The sequence below is a fragment of the Neolamprologus brichardi genome, chromosome 1, assembly GCF_056152115.1.
Source record: "Neolamprologus brichardi isolate AB-2024 chromosome 1, ASM5615211v1, whole genome shotgun sequence".
Classification (NCBI taxonomy): domain Eukaryota; kingdom Metazoa; phylum Chordata; class Actinopteri; order Cichliformes; family Cichlidae; genus Neolamprologus; species Neolamprologus brichardi.
Genome location: NC_142104.1, coordinates 28,048,142 through 28,067,392, shown reverse-complemented (window position 1 = coordinate 28,067,392; position 19,251 = coordinate 28,048,142).

Here is a 19,251-nt window from a genome sequence, read left to right as displayed (position 1 = left end):
CAGCATTAGTATTTAAAGGTTTCCACTCTGCACTTGCCATTAGCATATAATTGAGTGTAAAACAAAAGGGCTCTTAAAACCTCTGTTGATCGCGGCCCTGTGAGTGAACAGCTGCTCTGTCCACTCTATAAACAGCTCTGATTGCAGTTCATGGAAAAAAGACATTGATCCCTGAGTAAAGTGAAGTCTCTATCCTGTTCATTTACATTGCTCTACCCACAGAGCTGATACCTAAGTCTGTTCACCTGGGTTCTGTGTAATGATAAGAAGTTGTTAAAGCCTGTTCTGTCTCCCCATGGCTCAAATTTGGCTATACAATACATGTGCCAGTTGAAAACAATTTCAGTGGTGGTGCGTATTCTGTGCCGGCCATTGCACTAGGCTGGGTTTCATTGGCTCTTACAAAAAATGTCTCCATCCCATATTGGCCTGAAGATGAACTCCTCTATCAGTGATTACCATCTCACTTAAAAAGAAAAGGAAATGTAAAACACTGAATCTACCATATATTTATTTAATTGTCTGTACTTGAACCTTTAAAAATCACTCCCAGAGGGATGTTACGAGTTCATTGCATTGATCCTTCCCCATCTTACACCTGTACCAACAATTGGGTTAAAGACCCACTGATTTCCATGCAATGCTTGAAATTATTACTCTGCCTAATTGCAACTGGATACAAAAGGAGAAACACAAGCAAGGCCATCAAGCGCTCGGATTAATGCCTCGACCAGCACTGACTTCTGATGAAAAGCAGAGGATCTATATGGCACTTTGTCAGACGTGCTCTCCCAGGACGTGACGTTAGATCCTTCTGCTTTAGGGACAACTAGGATGAAGCCCAGTCAGCAATCCGCATTATCAGAAATCAAACTCCTGACTTAGCTGGGAGGGGAAAGTGGACGAGGAAGGCCAACATTCACTGTCTGGTAATTAAAAGCCGTTTTATCAGGCCTCCTCTTTCGCTCCATGCCTCTTTTCTTGCTATTGACAAGCTGCTTAGCGCAAAGAGAGCTCAGTTTGACTCTAAATATATGAAGCACACTTATTTAACTTTCTCAGCAAAGAGGGAAAAGCAAGTAAACAAGACAGCAACAAAACTGCCTGGCAGGATCGCCAAATTCCTTTCACTTTAGTTTTGTTTTCTTCTGTTTATTAAGAAATGCAGCCTTTGTTCACATCCTCTTTTTATCTTGATGATTATTATTTCATTAGTCTGTGTCAAACATATTGGGCGGCTCGTTGTGTTTATTGATTAACGAGCCAAAGTCAGCACCGTCGTCTCTCACTGTAATGCTGATATAGAAGATCTTGAAATGCTATTTGGCTGCCCGTTAAGCATTGATCGTTCTCTGCTACATTGGCTGCTACTTGGTATCTTTCTATATCTAATGTGCCCCTTAAACTTAATTGGTAATTATTTAGAGTAAAAAATGTGAGCTTGTAGTTTGGGGCCTTATTTACCTTCATAGATCCAGCAGGGTGGGCTAAATATCACTGGCTTGGTCTCACAAATGTGAGCTGTGAGCTCAGCAAGAAAAACATGTCCCACCATCTGTTCCAGGGCCACGTCCCAACTCAGGTATCCAGATGCAAACCCTCCAGCTGAAATAGAGATGTGTCTCCTCAGCCTTGAAGCCTGAAGCCTGTTGTTTATTGATGCTGCCAGAGCCCCCGCTCAGATCGATACCATCTCACTCAGATGGGCCTTCACAACACGCAGCCTCCAAATTGAGGTCAGGATACGTAGACGGTTATGGCACTTCAGCAGATATGAATTGCCCGAGAGGCTGTGATCATTTGTTACCTCTTCCTTTAAAGTTCATCTCCAAGTTGACCTGTGATGAAGCACGAGGACTTTGTGAGTCACTGGTGGAAGAGTTATGAGGAAATGCACCAAGATACGTATGAACTGACTGGAGAGAAATGGGTTGTGTGACTACCTTTCAGCTCCTCGAACTGCATACTTTTCCTGCCATTTCCAGTCTTTCAGATTCACCTCAGAGGGCCCCTTTTATGGCTGTATGTTGTTTCTGTTGTTTCTAATAAAGAGGAAATATTGGTGCCTTCCTGACCTGCTCATAGTGGCCACAGAAAAATTTATGGGGTATGTCTCCTTTAGTGAGGTAGCATCTGAGCTGAGCCCCACATAAATAACACATCACTAGTTCATCCAAGCTCTCTTGGCTTTTCTTTCATGCTGTGGTCAAATAATTATATTGAATGCAAAATATGACTGTTTTTTTTTTTTTAAATTAAAAATGCTCAAAGTGGTGAATCGTTTCCCTTTCATGTAACATTCTTGTAGTGAGCTGGCAGTTTCATCCTAGGAATTTGATTGTCCCAAATTTTAGATTAAAATATCCTGATTGTTCCCTGAGCAAACTCACCAGGAAACCCATCACTATTTTACGCTGTTCTTCAGTGAACCTCAAAATAAAATATCAGCATGGATTACCTATAATGTTGTTTTATTTACTATGATCAGTATCTTCCTTCAAGCAAAGAGATATCTGCGTTCTGCATTGAATAATAAGGCAGTGGTTGGTGAAGTCTAAAATGAAAGTCCATATGGATGGGAATGTCATTTGGACTGGAGAAGTGTAATCGGAAAGTAACAAAAAGAGGGAAGGTAGTCAGAACTGAGGGGAGCTACGAATATCTGGGAATTACGAGGAGGCCACTAGGAAAGCTGCAACTACCAAGTACCTGAAGAGATTAAGGCAAGTCCTGAGAAATCAGCAGAATGGAAACAACAAGACCTGATCAATCAACACAGATACCCCGATGGGATAAGAAGCTGGCCAAAGGAAGAGATAGAAGCCACTAATGTCAAGACAAGGAAGCTCCTTACCATGCATGGAGGGTTTCACCAAAAATCCAGCACCCTGAGACCGTACCCTAAGCAGAAAGGTGGCCGGGGACTAGTGAGTGTCAGAGCCAGTAGAAGAGGAGCAAGAGAAGAAGCATCATGGAAGGACAGGCTCCTGCACAGTGTGTACAGTGTGATCAGCAGACAGAAGATGTGGCTGACATCCAGAAGTCCTACCAGTGGCTGGACAAAGCTGGACTGAAAGACAACACAAGAGGAACAAATCATGGCAGCACAGGAACAAGCTCTCAGCACAAGATCCATAGAGGCTGGGGTCTATCACACCTGGCAGGCTGTGTAAAGATGCCCCTGAGTCAATCCAGTATATAACAGCAGGGTGCAAGATGCTAGCAGGAACGGCATACATGGAATGCCATAACCAAGTGCCCGGCATAGGAACATTTGTGCCAAGTATGGCCTGGAAGAACAACCTGACGTGGTAGTGGTAGAGAAGCAGAGGCAGACGGCCATATCAGATGCAGATATACCAAGTGCAGTGTTGGGGAGTAACGGAATACATGTACCGCCGTTACGTATTTAAAATACAAAATATGAGTAACTGTATTCCGTTACAGTTACCGTTTAAAAAGGTGGTATTTAGAATACAGTTACTTTGTTGAAATAAATGGATTACACGGCGGTACTTCCCTGTTTCATATTGTGGCGGGTCAGGACTGTTTGGGTTTTGTTTGACAGCTACGTTCTGTTGTTCCAGGCGGCAGCGTTACGGTTGCCATGGTTACAGGGTGACGCTCTCTCTCTGCGTGTTTCCTGGGTGTTGTTGTTGTTGTGCTAAGCTAATAGGCAGAATGCTACAGGTATAGCTCTAAAGAATGTAGCATCATGGGCAGTGTAGTCCGTGCTGCAGGGAGAATGGACTGCCATACACGTTATGTGTCTGTGAGCGAGGGAGGGAGAAAAAGGAAAAGTACAGCTGTCATCGAGCAAAAACGGGAGCTGGAAGCATGTAAATATAATAATAACCACTGCAGCCAAGAAGAGAGCCTGACAAGCCCAGTTGTAAGTAAGCTATTAAGACTCGACTGTACACCGTGTTCGTGTTTTCCTCTGAAACAATAAGTTCCGTTAGAGCAGCCGTTCAACGCCTCTCTCTGTCTCTCGCTAGCAAAGTTGACCCAGACAACAAAGTAAAGCTAGTTTTCAGCTACGAGCCCAACACGAACCCACCGTATTAGCCAGAGGTCCCTTTACTACGGTTCGGAGCCGCGGAGCTTCAGTAACAGTAATAAATCACAGCAATAGTACATTCACGTAGTTGTGAACAGCATGATAATATATTAAGTAATCCAAAGTATTCAGAATACGTTACTCTCATTGAGTAACGTAACGGAATACGTTACAGAATACATTTTGGGGCATGTATTCTGTATTCTGTAATGGAATACATTTTAAAAGTAACCTTCCCAACACTGACCAAGTGATAGCAAAATCAGCAAGAAAAAACAAGAAAAGCTGGAAAAATACCAAGGGCTGAGAGAGGAACTTGAGACGATATGGAGGATGAAAGCAACATTGACGTCAGTGATGTATATATATATATATATATATATATATATATATATATATATATATATATATATATATCGTTGAGTGCGAGAGGAACTGACCTGAAATATAGGATCATGGCCAAGCTTGAAACCTGGATCCCCCGAAGCCGGTTACCAAGATTACATGAAGTACCCTCAGAAGGTCTTTTTTTTTTTTTTTTTTTTTTTTTTTTTTTTTTTTTCTTTTTTGCCCGTCCCGTTTGGCTCTTTTGCCATCAGAATTATTGTCTAAAGGCGAAGAAAGATGCCCAACGGATTTTCTTTACCAAATTGACCATCCCAGCTTTGCCGTAATGGTCCATTTGATTCACCTTTTATTCTTTATTTTATTTTCACTTGCTGAATACGGGACAGACTTGACTGGGGGAAAGAAAAGGGAGAAAGAAAGAGGGAAAGAAAAACAGTTGAGAAGAGGGACGGGGGAGAAGGGCAAAAAAACAGAATAAGCAAAAAAAAAAAAAAAAAAAATACATGTATCGATCACCTGGATCACCTGTTGAGAAAGAAAAAAGAAAACAAGCAGAAGAAAACGAGAGTAATACAATAAACAACATCACAATGATATATGGGAATATGACAGTAAATACTAAATATTAAACATTATTGTGCAGCACGTAAGATCGACAGCACAGTGTGCATTGAGGTAGGAGCCAAAAAGGGTGTAGTTTGTGTGTGTGATCACCCGTGTGTACACCTGTGAGCATGGACGCGCTTGTTTTGTAATGATCTGCTAGAGGGTGTGGGGGGCCACTGCCCCGTCCTCCAGGGCATGAAGCAGGTATGGAGGAGATCAAAACCCCAGACATCCAGAGGCCCCCAGAACACAAGAGACCAAGGAAGACCAACAGAGGGGCAGCCGTGCCACTGTCCCAGAAAGAGCTGAGGAGAGTCCCAGATGAGGGGTCACCCAGCAGCCACGGAGCAGAAGCCAGGGGGGGTTGCAGCGACGTGCCCGTGAGCTCCGCCGGCAGCCAGCTGTGCCTGAGTGACCGAGCCCCAGGCCGAGAGGCCGGGGGCACCCCACCTCCGAAGTGGCCCAAGCGAGCCCCAGGCTCCAGGCCCCGATAAGCAGCCGCCAAGGAGTGAGCCGGTGTGCACCCGGACGCCCACCCCCGGACACAAAGAACCACCAACGCACCGATGTCTGAGGGAGTCCGCCCCCGGCAGGGGAAGTGGTGGGGGGAGATAGGCCTCCAAACCTTGGAGGGCCTGAGCTGTCCTCAGAGAGGTGGCGTCTGATACCCAACCTGACATATGGACACAGACATACAGGCATACACAGATACAAACATCCATTCCCACCCTCATGCTCTCATATGCACTTACTCCACACTTAACCAACGTGGAGACAGACATAAAGAGACGCTGTACACACAATCACACTCCCCAAGCGTACTCTACAAACCGGGTCTAGGTACCCTTGCCCCTGGGGGGGGGAACTGCACCCAGACCCAGGTTGTGTTACCCTTTTTCCCTGCGGTGGGGAGAAGCAGACCGCCCCGACTCCGCAGCAGCAGGGAGGCCCCACATTCCGGACCCCAGTCGGACGGCCAACTCCTCCTCCTAGCCCCCCTGCTCCAGCAGACCGCAGAGAACGAGGGTGAGAGAAGACTCCTAACCTCCCTCCACCCGCTCATTGTAGTGTTGATGTATGTGTGTTCTAAGGTGCATTTAAAACCCAGGAGGGCATGGAGCTACCTGCCAGAGAGCAGCAGGTAAGCGCATAGTCCCTCCTGCTAGCCCTCAATGTCTACGTGTATTTAAAATTGAGAGGTGGGCAACGACGCCAGGGGTGAGGTGTACACCCTGATGGTAATTGAGATTCCGTGTAGCGTGCCCACCCCCAAGATCCTATATGTATGTGTAATGAGAGTGTGAGTAATGTGAATGTCTAAGTTGCGGGATAAAATTGAGGCAGAGGCAGCCAGAAGGGGAAAGAGGGGGGGGTTACCCCCTCTGCACCCTGGTGACACACCCCCACTCCAAGGCCCTGCATGTGTGGGTGGTTGTGGTGGAGCGGGAAGAGGGAGGCAGCTGGAGATGGGGAGGGAAGGAAGGGAGGGGCAATTGACCCCTCCCTGGGGCCAGCTCCCCCGCTGACCCCAGTAGGCACCCCCATACTCCGCGACCCGCCAGGGAAGGGGGGCCCAGGCCCATCCAAACCGGGGCCCAGCGCAGCGGCGCCGCCCGGCCCCACAGAGCCCGGGGCAGTCCACCCAACCCCACCACAGGGAAAACTGCACCCACCCCATCATCCACTCATCTTCCAGACTACATAAGACAATAGACGCCCAGGCTGAGATCTTCCTCCACCTCTCCTGTATCTCCCCCTCTTGCAGAGAGAGTTCCTGAGAGAGGAAAGCTCCTGCAAGATGTGACAACCCCCCCCCCCACCAGTTGAAGAGCCCCCCAGGTGGCTCGGCGCACCGGCGGCACCCCGCGCCAGTGGCGGGCCCCCATATACCCACCGGCCCACAACCCCGGCAACACACCAACCAGGACCCAGGCCCCCGAGGCCCGGCCAGGGCCCCAGGCCAGAGCCGGAGCGCCCCCAGAACCTCACGCCCGTCCCGGACCCACCCAGGGGCAGCCAGACTACCAGGTCAGTAACCCCCGTCCGTCAGCACAGACCCTCCCCTAGCCCCGCTGCACGTAGCTACGAGGAAACCGTCACCCAAGAGCCAACAGAGCCCCTAATTGGCCATGACCGCTACCCCGGGTTGAGCCCCCCAAGGAAGATGCTCCCGAGGAACCCCCCCGACGCCCTAAGCCTGACCCTACCCCCACACCAATCACAACAACCTGACGTGGTAGTGGTAGAGAAGCAGAGGCAGACGGCCATATCAGATGCAGATATACCAAGTGATAGCAAAATCAGCAAGAAAAAACAAGAAAAGCTGGAAAAATACCAAGGGCTGAGAGAGGAACTTGAGACGATATGGAGGATGAAAGCAACATTGACGTCAGTGATGTATATATATATATATATATATATATATATATATATATATATATATATATATATATCGTTGAGTGCGAGAGGAACTGACCTGAAATATAGGATCATGGCCAAGCTTGAAACCTGGATCCCCCGAAGCCGGTTACCAAGATTACATGAAGTACCCTCAGAAGGTCTGCTAGAGGATGTTAATGCAGCACTACGGACAATACCTACAACCACGATTACCGACACTAACAAGCTGATCTACAATACGGCAGCAGTGATCAGTGAGATGCTTGGCTACAAGTTGAACAGCCACAAGGGGCAGTACCCTCCATGGAGAAGGAGGCTAGAGGCTAAGATCAAGGTAGCACGGAGGGAGGTTAGCCAACTAACGGAGTTGCTGAAAGGTGCGACAAAGAAGGTGCATAAGAAATACAGCAAGCTGTCCATACCTGAGGCCTTGGAAACTGCCAAGCAAACCTAACCGAAGGTCGGTCCTGATCCCCAAGGACCCCAAGAAGGGACCGGTCCCCTCCAACTACCGACCAATAACCTGCCTCAGTACTACATGGAAGCTCCTGTCAGGCATCATATCGGCTAAGATGAACAGGCACATGGGTCAATACATGACTGGGACACAGAAAGGAATTGGCAAGAATACCAGAGGCGCAAAACACCAGCTACTGGTAGACAGAACAGTCAGCCGAGACTCCAAGACCAGACTGACCAACCTGTGCACTGCCTGGATTGATTACAAGAAGGCCTATAACTCAATGCCCCACAGCTGGATACTGGAATGCCTAGAATTGTACAAGATCAATGGGACCCTAAGAGCCTTCATCAGGAACTCAATGGGGATGTGGCGTACAACACTAGAGGCCAACTCCAAGCCCATAGCACAAGTCACCATCAAGTGCGAGATCTACCAAGGAGATGCTCTGTCCCCACTGCTGTTCTGCATAGGCCTGAACCCCCTCAGTGAGATCATTAACAAGACTGGCTACGGATACCGACTACGGAACGGAGCAGTTGTCAGCCACCTCCTGTACATGGATGACATCAAGCTGTATGCCAAGAGTGAACGAGACATCGATTCACTGATCCACACTACCAGGATATACAGCAATGACATTGGAATGTCGTTCGGACTGGAGAAGTGTAGTCGGATGGTAACAAAGAGAGGGAAGGTAGTCAGAACTGAGGGGATTGAACTACCAGAAGGCAACATTGCAGACATAGAGGACAGTTACAAGTACCTGGTGATCCCGCAGGCGAATGGGAACCATGAAGAGGCCGCTAGAAAAGCTGCAACCACCAAGTACCTGCAGAGGGTCAAGCAAGTCCTGAGGAGTCAGTTGAACGGTAAGAATAAGATCCGGGCTATCAACACCTACGCCCTGCCCGTGATCAGGTACCCTGCTGGGGTAATAGGCTGGCCAAAGGAGGAGATAGAAGCCACTGACATAAAGACAAGAAAGCTCCTTACCATGCATGGAGGGTTTCACCCCAAGTCCAGCACCCTGAGGCTGTACGCTAAGCGGAAGGAAGGGGGTCGGGGACTGGTGAGTGTCAGCACCACAGTCCAGGATGAGACAACGAACATCCAAGAATACATTGGGAAGATGGCCCCAACTGACCGAGTGCTCAGTGAATACCTCAGGCAGCAGAAACCCTAGGAAAGAGGAGGGAGACGAGGAACCATCATGGAAGGACAGGCCCCTGCACGGTATGTACCACCGGCAGATAGAGGAGGTGGCTGATATCCAGAAATCCTACCAGTGGCTGGACAAAGTGGACTGAAAGATAGCACAGAGGCACTAATCATGGCAGCACAAGAACAAGCTCTGAGTACAAGATCCATAGAGGCTGGGGTCTATCACACCAGGCAAGACCCCAGGTGCAGGCTGTGTAAAGATGCCACAGAGACAATCCAGCACATAACAGCAGGGTGCAAGATGCTAGCAGGCAAGGCATACATGGAACGCCATAACCAAGTGGCCGGCATAGTGTACAGGAACATCTGTGCCGAGTATAACCTGGAAGTCCCGAGGTCAAAATGGGAGATGCCCCCAAGGGTGGTGGAGAATGACCGAGCTAAGATCCTGTGGGACTTCCAGATACAGACGGACAAAATGGTGGTGGCTAACCAACCGGACATAGTGGTGGTAGACAAACAGAAGAAGACGGCCGCAGTGATCGATGTAGCAGTTCTGAATGACAGCAATATCAGGAAGAAGGAACACGAGAAGCTGGAGAAATACCAAGGGCTCAGAGAAGAGCTCGAGAGAATGTGGAGGGTGAAGGTAACGGTGGTCCCCATGGTAATCGGAGCACTAGGTGCAGTGACTCCCAAGCTAGGAGAGTGGCTCCAGCAGATCCCGGGAATAACATCGGAGATCTCTGTCCAGAAGAGCGCAGTCCTGGGAACAGCTAAGATACTGATAAGATACAGAGGACCCGAGCTTGAAGGATAAAACCGCCCGCAGGGGCATGCTGGGTGATATATATCATCTGATAATGATGATAATATTGGCCGATATTAGCTGTTTGCCAGTCTAGATGACACCCTTCATCATGTTAAGTGTTGACATTGCATAAAGTTTACTTTGCATAGTTAGTCCACCGGAGTACATTGTACATTGCATCTTTCCTTTTGGGAATGCTAAAAAATAACTAGCTGATTCAAGCAGAGTCGAGGAGAGTGTGAAAAAGTAAATAAATATTTGCAAATCAGGCCGAAAAATCCTATATTGTTCAGGCTATAGTAGCATTTTCCTCCAACGTGTAGTGTCCACATATATAAAGGAAACATGTTATTTTTGTTTGTTTGTAGTCAACACAGATACCACCACAGAGAGTTCTGGGGGGAAAGTAATGTAAACAAACAGTAACTAAAAGCATTCACAATAGAATAGCAACAACAGCTACACTGTAACTGTATATACATGTGCATGCACATGTGCATGACTGTGGCCAGAACGCGTGACCTCTCTCTAACCACACATTGCTCTGGTGAGGAGTGTCAGGTGGCCGGTTTGTCAGCTGAAATATTCATCAAACAGATCAACGGAAAGTCTGGCTGGCTTTTCAACTGACAACTGTGGCTCAATAATTGATAGAGGAGCAACTGAGTGTTTGTGGGGGTCCTTCTCTTTCTGTAAGTGATGCCTCTGACCTTTGTTGTGTGAAAGAACTCATCACGGCGAGCGAGCATGTGTCATATAAAGACCGACGCATTGAACTAAGCAATGAAAGTAACAAAGGAAATAAATGCTACGATGAAAATTATAAATTCATTGGTTTGGTTTTGTGCTCACACTGAATAATACCTCTAAGTGCCTTTATTGTCTGTGTATGAGCGATTGAAAGCTCAGTAATTAATTTAATTTTCAAAAATAGTCTCTAACCTGACTTATGACCTGCCACGATTGGAAAACATTTCTTAGTAGAATCAAATCAAATTCATATTAACATGTTATTGTGCTAACAGTATGTGCACTGGCAACATGTCAAGTGGGCCATCGTCACTCACATATACTAGTCGTTCACAGCAGATGACAAACCCAATACTGTGGTGAATCAGTGGAAAGCTGTAGTGACGTTGTTGTGTTTGCTGGCCCTTCCTGCCAGGTGACTAATGCATTACTGCCTGTAACATAAAAATTAATAAACATCTTTAATTTTATTTGACTGGGGACAAAGTAGGATGCATTAACTGTGCTGGAGGTGGTTAAATATATTATATCTGAATGTAGCTTCATAATTCTTTTGCTAAGTAAATACAATAAGAATACAATGAAGCTGAAATTTGTTCTCAGGGTTTTATTAGTCTTCATATTTTCTCATTTCACTATCATTTTTATTGACAGTCTTTGTGTTTCATCCAGATATTAGTACAACTTTTCTGAACCATATCTGATTATTTTATGAATTCTATTGTTCTACTAATTCTATGCAATAACTATGACTATAAATATCAGGTTATAGTTGTGGCACACATGCACTGTGTGTCACACATTTTTTCCTGTGCAAAACTGAAAAATAACAAATAAAAATAACTAGCAAAAAAAGAGAAAAACATTATTACTATGTACATATACTGCTGAGTTATTTTCTTTGTGGTAATTTTCATCATATTTGCCAAAGTCTGCAAAGCTTGTGATTCTTTGGTAACTCTTAAATTTCACAAATGGTCATAGCATTACACAGGCTAATAAAAAGCGGTCCCTTTGCATGCATATGATGCAATCCAGACTTTAGAAAAGTGCACGTCCTTGAGAGCCAGCAAAAATGTGGGACATAGTCTCTAGAAGTGGGACGGAGGGGACAAGCAATACAAATGCTGTGCTGTCCCACATAAAGAGGGACGTCTGCTCTGTTATTGTGAGTGAAAGTGTTCAGTGTTACCATCCTTAAAAACATTTCTGTGTGTTTTCTGGCCCATCGTGGCTTCCGAAGTGCAAAGGGGAGATTCATGTGTAAAAATAAATATGTACGATTGCTGTCTTGCACAATCGTACATATACTAGTTATGCATTTATTGCTTCTGGATTACTGCATTCTTACTGATTCCTTAGTATCAGGATGTCCAAAAAACTCCCTGAAAAACATTCAATTGATCCAAAACGCTGCAGCAAGAGTCCTGACAGGGTAAAAGGTCCTCAATAACTAGAGAGCTTCTCGTCCCTGAGCCTGGTTCTGCCAGAGGTTTCTTCCTGTTAAAAGGACGTTTTTTCTTTCCACTGTCACCAAACTTGCTCATATGGGGTTGTTTGATAGTTGGGGGTTTCTCTCTATTATAGTAGAGTCTTTATCTTATAATGTAAAGTGCTTTGGGTGATTGTTGTTGTGATTTGGCATTGTATGAGTAAAATTGCATTGAAATGAAATAAGGTGAACAAAAGAGGATAGCATTCACACTCTTAATTATTTATCACTTACATCTTTTTTTTTAACTATATCCCGCTAGTACATTTTGTAATAGGTCTCTGATGACTGTTAGCCTGCTGCCTGCTGTCCTTACTGTAAACTGATTTGCAATATTTTTTTTATCATATTTACAGTTTGATAGGTATAACACCAGGTACAGTACGCCCTGTGGTACTACTGCTACCAGCAGATTTGTGTTTGTTTGTTTGGGGGGGTTTGGCTCATGAAAGGAATATAATCTTTCTGTTGAGATAAGATCTGTGTTTGTGTGTGTTTCTGTGTGTGTGTGTAAGTCCCGCATGGTAATAAACAGCTGGCTGGAAACAAGAGCACAGATTTGAGCTCAGTTTCTTATAAAACGCAAGACAGATTATACCACTGCTATGCTTGCCAGTAATTTGCACTTTTTTTTCCAGGAAGACTATTTCAGGCCGTTAGGATCAGCCGTCCAGTTGAACAGCTGAGCAAACACTTTCAATGGCTCATTGACTGATGAGCTTCCTTGCATTTTTTTTTCTTTTGCAGGTGAAACTCAGAGATGCTTCTTGGATACATGTGATCGCATACATACGGTAAAGTAAGTCGATCTGTAAGCTTAAATCAGTGCTCAGTAACACAGATTCATTTTGTACCATTCACCATAACAGATGAAATCCACTGAAGATGTTTGAACTAAGCCTAAATTAGTACAAAAAATGACTATAATTATGCCGCTGAGAAAATATTTAAATATTTTATGGGTAATAGCAATAAGACTGTCCTTGATCTGCAAAGAATGCCCACAAAGAACCTTAAAATATCTGACTGCCTGTTTCATGTTTTCACCAAAAAATAAAAAATACAGAGATTCTTTCATTTCCAAAGTTGTATTTGGTGGGCATTTAATAACCTCAGCTGTTTCCTCATATACTTAATGAAAGTTTGGAGACATTTAATATTTAATGTCTGATAGAGTCTTTCAGATGATCAAGGATACATCCAAAATGTGTTTTTTTTTCCAGGGAAATACATGAGTGTTTATCAGCCACTGCTGTAGCCATCATCATTGTTGGGTTAAATCTGCGTGCGTGAGCGCGAACGCGTGTGCCTGTGTGTGTAGATGCGTGCGCTCGTCCACACAGCCTCATTGTGGGTTACAACAAAGCCCTGGAAATACAACCTCCAGGGGTCTTACCTGGATGTGGGGGGCCCCCACTTTTTCATTAAAAATTGCAATCCTGCAGCTGAGGCTCCGTTACACCACAATGTGCCAGAACTATGCAAGGGCAAACATATGCGACCTGGACCCAACCTTCAAATGTGCCCCAATAGATGGATCTTTTGCTCTTCTCTATTTTACAACAAGTTTGAATGCAAATTGATGCAGACCGCTTCCAAAGAATCTGTGGGACATGTGGGGGGTATTGTTGTTGGCCTTGCCGTGCTGTTTTCACAAGCGCTTCTTTAAGTATTGAAAAGTCTTCCTGTTTAAACGGATACTAGAATTTACAAATTTGTGAAGAGGGGTTACAGGTCTTTTTCCCCCCCTGAAAATCATGCTTAACAATAACTAGGAAAACCGTACAATAAGAATAACACCTATGATATTCTTTTTTTTTTTCTTTGCTGTTTAATTGCAACATATCTTTTGTCTCTTTCTCTCCATGTTATGTGCAATAAACCTTGGATCAGTCCATTCCCTGGATTATCATTATGATTTTGCTGGGAATGTGAGAGCAAGGTATTGAGGGCTGGTAATTGAAGTGTCTGAGACCAACCTGCTCTATTGAGATTTGAGAGCAAAGTAGCAATGTAATTACAGGTCATAAGTTGAGCACCTCGGAACCGCAGCGGGTGCGGGCAGAGCTGAGCCTGTCAACCACTCTGACATGCACAAGTATACACACACACACACGCACACACACACACACGCACACTTTTTTCACTCAAAATCAAGTAACATTACAGCGCGTGTTGTACGACCATCCACAGAGCATGGCTGCATAGTCCCAAAGCAGGAATTAGAGTTTTTCAATGGGTGCAGCCTTCAAGTTCTTCCATATAATACTGCCCCCCAGTGGCAAAATGAGAAACTACTAATGCACAGAGTGTTATGAGGTTCAACTGAAAGGGTGCTTGCTAATTAGTAGGACCTTACCCAAGAGTTACCCAAGAAAATAAAATGGTTCAATATTCATTTAAAAAAAAAAAATTAAAAATGCATTTTACATTCTGTAGATTAACCAAATTGTAAGATGAGTGATTCTGAAAGAGTAAGTGGTTTGTAATTGATTCAGACACATCCTCTCTTTGGCGAGACCGGCCCGGGGTGAGTCCAGCATTGCGCACCGTGCACCCCCCTCCATCCCCCTTCGCTTGAGTCATTTGTTATCACCTCATGGCTGCACTGGGCAATTGGCCGAGCTCCTCCAGGGTCGAAGGGTCAAGCCTTTAAAAGGGAATTACTTCATTGACACAATAAGAGATGACATTTTATTTGACATCTTACCACCACTTCACCCTCCCCCCCACCCCTCACTAACATCCAGCCCCCATCCTGCATCCTAACTGCTCCCCGGGGAGCACTGGATCTGTGTGAATGTGTGCAGGCTGGCTGGTGCATCCTTGTTCAGTCATTTTTTGCTTGTTTTTACTCTTCCAACAGAATCCATTGGATCATGTTTTTGTTTTGTTTTTTTACTGAAAAGCCTCTGATATTCTGACCTAATTTTAATCATAATCTGAACATCCCAATAGAAATTAATATTAACATGTATCTGTGATTTCAGGTATCATACCTGTATCTAGTGTTTTCAATCCATTCTGCTATGCCTGCGCTTGTGTCACTGCATCCCTGTCAGGTGTATTTAGAATGAATAGACTGCAGATGTTACTTAGGATTCAGGCAGAGTCCTGAGGCCTCAGTTTGTGTGTGTTTATGTGAAAGAGAGAGAGAGACAGTGAGTGAGCGAGTGAATGATTGACACCAGACACGTGTGTTGCACTCAGGGGGATCGGTAGGGGCCACGCAGCCAGTCTGGCAGGTCATTATCAGTGTGTCATGCAGTGGCATGACGGCTACTTCCTCTGAGACAAAACACACAACACACACCAACTCCTTTCCCTGAGTCACTGAGGAGTGCCTATCCAAGCCAATCGATTGGGCGATCAATTGGGGACCAACTGGCAATCCCCTGCAATCAATATGCCCCTTGTTGCATGGCTCCAGAAATGCCACAATGGCTGTGGCACTTAATTAAGTTGTTAATTGCTGTGTTAAGCTTTCTCAGGTACCTTCCCCAGACAGTAATTGAGAGTGGCTGGACAATTCGGCTATCGGCAGCACTTTGCTAAATTTAATCACAAATCCAAGTAACGACAGAGGGTGTAATAGAAAGAGCCAAACAGCAGCAATGGTGTCAGTACAGCAGAGTCAGTGCAGCCTGTTGCAGTCTGACTTCTGTAGGGAAAACATAATGCGGGACTGTTTCCATTGAACATGCTGTTAATTGCACAATGCAGACATCTGGATGATATCATGCAGCTGTGTCAGCACACGCCAGTCAGCATTCTTAGGGATGATTTGGTTTGTTGTGCGCAAAAAAGGCAGAGACTCTCCACAGAGTAGATAAAATGTAGGTTATTTCAAACATTTCTAAACGCTAAGCCTCAATAAAACTTCTATCTCTGATGTTTAATTTTAAGATGCCTCCCAGGTAATATGATCAAGAGTGAGAGCCCTTTACAAGTGTGAAAGATCCAGCGCGATTCGAGCTCTCAAAACACAGTCGGTCTCCTCACACTCTCATGTTAATATTGCAAGCATGTTTACAGCCTGATTACAAAAAATGTTGGGTTTTTTTTTACCTCTACGTAAACTCTGTTAGTTTATCCTATTATTGAAATTATATGGGGGTAAATCCTTAAACACTTAAAGCTGGGATATCAAACTCATTTAACATCATGGGCAACATACAGCACACCGCTCTGAGGTGAGCCAGAACAGAGAAACTCTCCTTTTCTGTCCGCATGAAGACATTTACATTTAACAGAAAAGAGTAGAGTTAGAGTTAAAAGTCAAAAGTCCTCCTTGCCCTCCTTCACATTTTCCAAAGTGGTGCACTGGGTTGGATTGGAGTCTTTGCCGGGCCGATTCTGGCCCCCAGGCCATGTGTTTGGCATCCCTGTCTTAAAGTAAAAGGCTGCCAGTTTCTTAACTTAACTTTCAACTTGTGACCTCATCATCTACATGTAAACAGGGTCTCAGTTACCCACACCGATGGAATCAGTTTTAAGCTAAAATGTTGTTAATGCATCTCCCACCAACGCAGTTTTGGAAAGTTGAATAGGTTGTTTTTGCTTGTTGCAGTCTCTTTTGTTGCTGCAGAGGTTGACAGCTGAACAGGATCCAGGCTCTACATGTTATTGCTGCCATTTTCAAAAGTTTGGAGTCATTAGTGTGATTCCCTTTCATGAGTTTACAACGTTAAAACAAAATAAACTGAAAACCAGTGTTGGTCAAGTTACTTGAAAATAGTAATTAGTTACTAATTAATGATTACTTCTCCAGTTACTTTACTGATTACTTATTTTCAAAAGTAATTAGTTACCCTATTACTTAGTTACTTTTTAACAACATGATACACAAGCTGAATAGTTACAAATCAATATTGTATTTTTTCTGCATAATCCATCATATAAAATCAAATAATCAAATGAAAAATTCTCTTTTTAAAAACTTGTTTTATTAGTTTTAATCTTTTAACTGTATGCACATTACATCAAGCAAAAATGAAATTATGTGCAACAGTCTTTGATTGAAGAAATTGTTTAACAGTTAAACCTATTTTCTGCATATTCCAGCATATAAAATAAAATAATATTTTTTGTTTACACTCACTCTTTCAAATAGATGCAAGTAAAAAACAGCAAAAAATAAATAAAATCAAAGATTCAGCAGCACTAAGTCCTGTCAGTTATCTAATTTCTCTTTTTAATAGTAATCTGTTACTTTACTCATTACCTGAAAAAAGTGATTATATTACAGTAACGCAACATTATATTTGAAAAAAAGAAATCTAACCCGACCAGTTTACTGACCAGCTAAGGTTTTTTAGACTCCAGTATTATGCAGGGATATATGCTGAAGTGTGGAGTTGCTCAGATCAAACAGAGGGAATCTGCATTTGAATGTCCTTTACAGTAATTATACAATATCAGATGCTCCTGGTAACACACTAGGTCTACTTTAGAGAAACACCTTTCACCTGTTTTCTGTGTGTGCTGGGGTTTTTTTTTTTTTTTTCACAAAAGTGAACTAATTTAATACAATATTGATGTTCCTGCAAGAGTTCTGTGATAAAATAAAACACTCAACCCCCCACGCAGGCCTTTATCCCTCACCACGTGCTTAAACTGCCTCCAACCAGTGTGGGGTTTCAAGGGAGTCAGCCCACTGCTGACTGGCACTTTTATGGTGTTATTAGCACATATCCCACTGTCTCGCCGCCTTTTGTAGCCTAATCCCATTATGTTCAGCACTCAAATGGAATTCAGATGGAATGGTGTCGTCCATTTTAAGAAACGACTCCAAGCGCAGCGGGCGTCTCCGTTCTTATCCCGCTTTGCTGGGAAATTAGAGCTGCACAGGCAGGAGCCTAAAGCGTATCAAATCATCATTACCAAAGAGGAGCTTTAACCTCACACAAAGTGCAAACATTTCTCACTTCTGGAGAGAGAGAGAGACCTGGAAAGTGCTGCCGCACAGCTCCTCGGAGATTTGGTAAGGCGTGCTGGGGCGTAGTGGAGCAGGAAAAGTGGAAGCAGTGCTATGACAATGAGAAACAACCACTGCAGCTTTAGGCTCTGTGAACAGGCTTGCCATTGATTAAAACAGCAAGGTGTGCAATAAAGTGCAAGGCAAAGTGTTGCCTTCCATATGGACCCCCGGACCCTTAGGCTCTGGCCACCAATTGGGCCTTTCTGTCTGCTGCTGTTCCCCCTTTCCTCCTTTCTGCTTCCCCTTCTCTATCCCTCGGTCCCCAGATGGTAAAAACAATTTTCCAGCCCTCTGTCTCTCTCCTCTGCTGCCCGCCACTCTGCAGCCACAAAGGGCCCTGGCCGTGATTCAACCGTTTACTCCAGTAATTAACAGCACCCATACCACAACAATTACAGTCACTAGGCTACTACACTCCAGATATACACTCTCTCACACACACACACAGTCTTAACTGTGTCACAGTGAAGGGAAGGTAATAGCTGGAAGGTGTAAAAATAAAATCAAAATAGTATTAACCAAAAAAAAAAAAAAAAAAGGTGAGAACAACATGCTGGCACTACAGCAATGATTACCTCATAATTAGACGAGACAAAGCTCTCCCCCTGTCTAGTGGCAAAATGCTGTAATTACTGGCATGACAGAAAATCAAAGGCTACTTTGTAAGCAGCAGGAAAAATTAACATTTTAGGCCCCGGAGCTGCATGTCCTGATTAGAAACGTATTAAATCAATGCATTGCTAACTGCCGGACATAAATACGTCCCCTCCTGAAGGGGCCTATAATTGCGAGAGGAGGAATAAAAAAAAGAAAAAAAGTGGGGTTCAATTTCACAGGGATGTGGCATTAATTGTAATGGCAGTATTATGTGGCAAATGTACACCGCCTTTGTTATAAGATGCTGCACTTAAAGCAGCGATTTTCTCAAATGTGTTTTTAGGTTGAAGATCAAAGTGTGTTTTACATAAATTGGTGGAGGGCCCCCACCCGACCCCAGATGCGGTGCCCCGTTCACAATATTACAGCGCACCAAAGCAATAGCATTTTTCCTCTAAATCCAATCTGTTCAGGGCCATCAGGATACTGTACTTTGCTTCATTCTTGGAATCTAATTGATTACGGCCTTTGTTTGATTTTATAGAAATGCCGTACGTAGGCTGGGTACAGGTCCATATCTTTC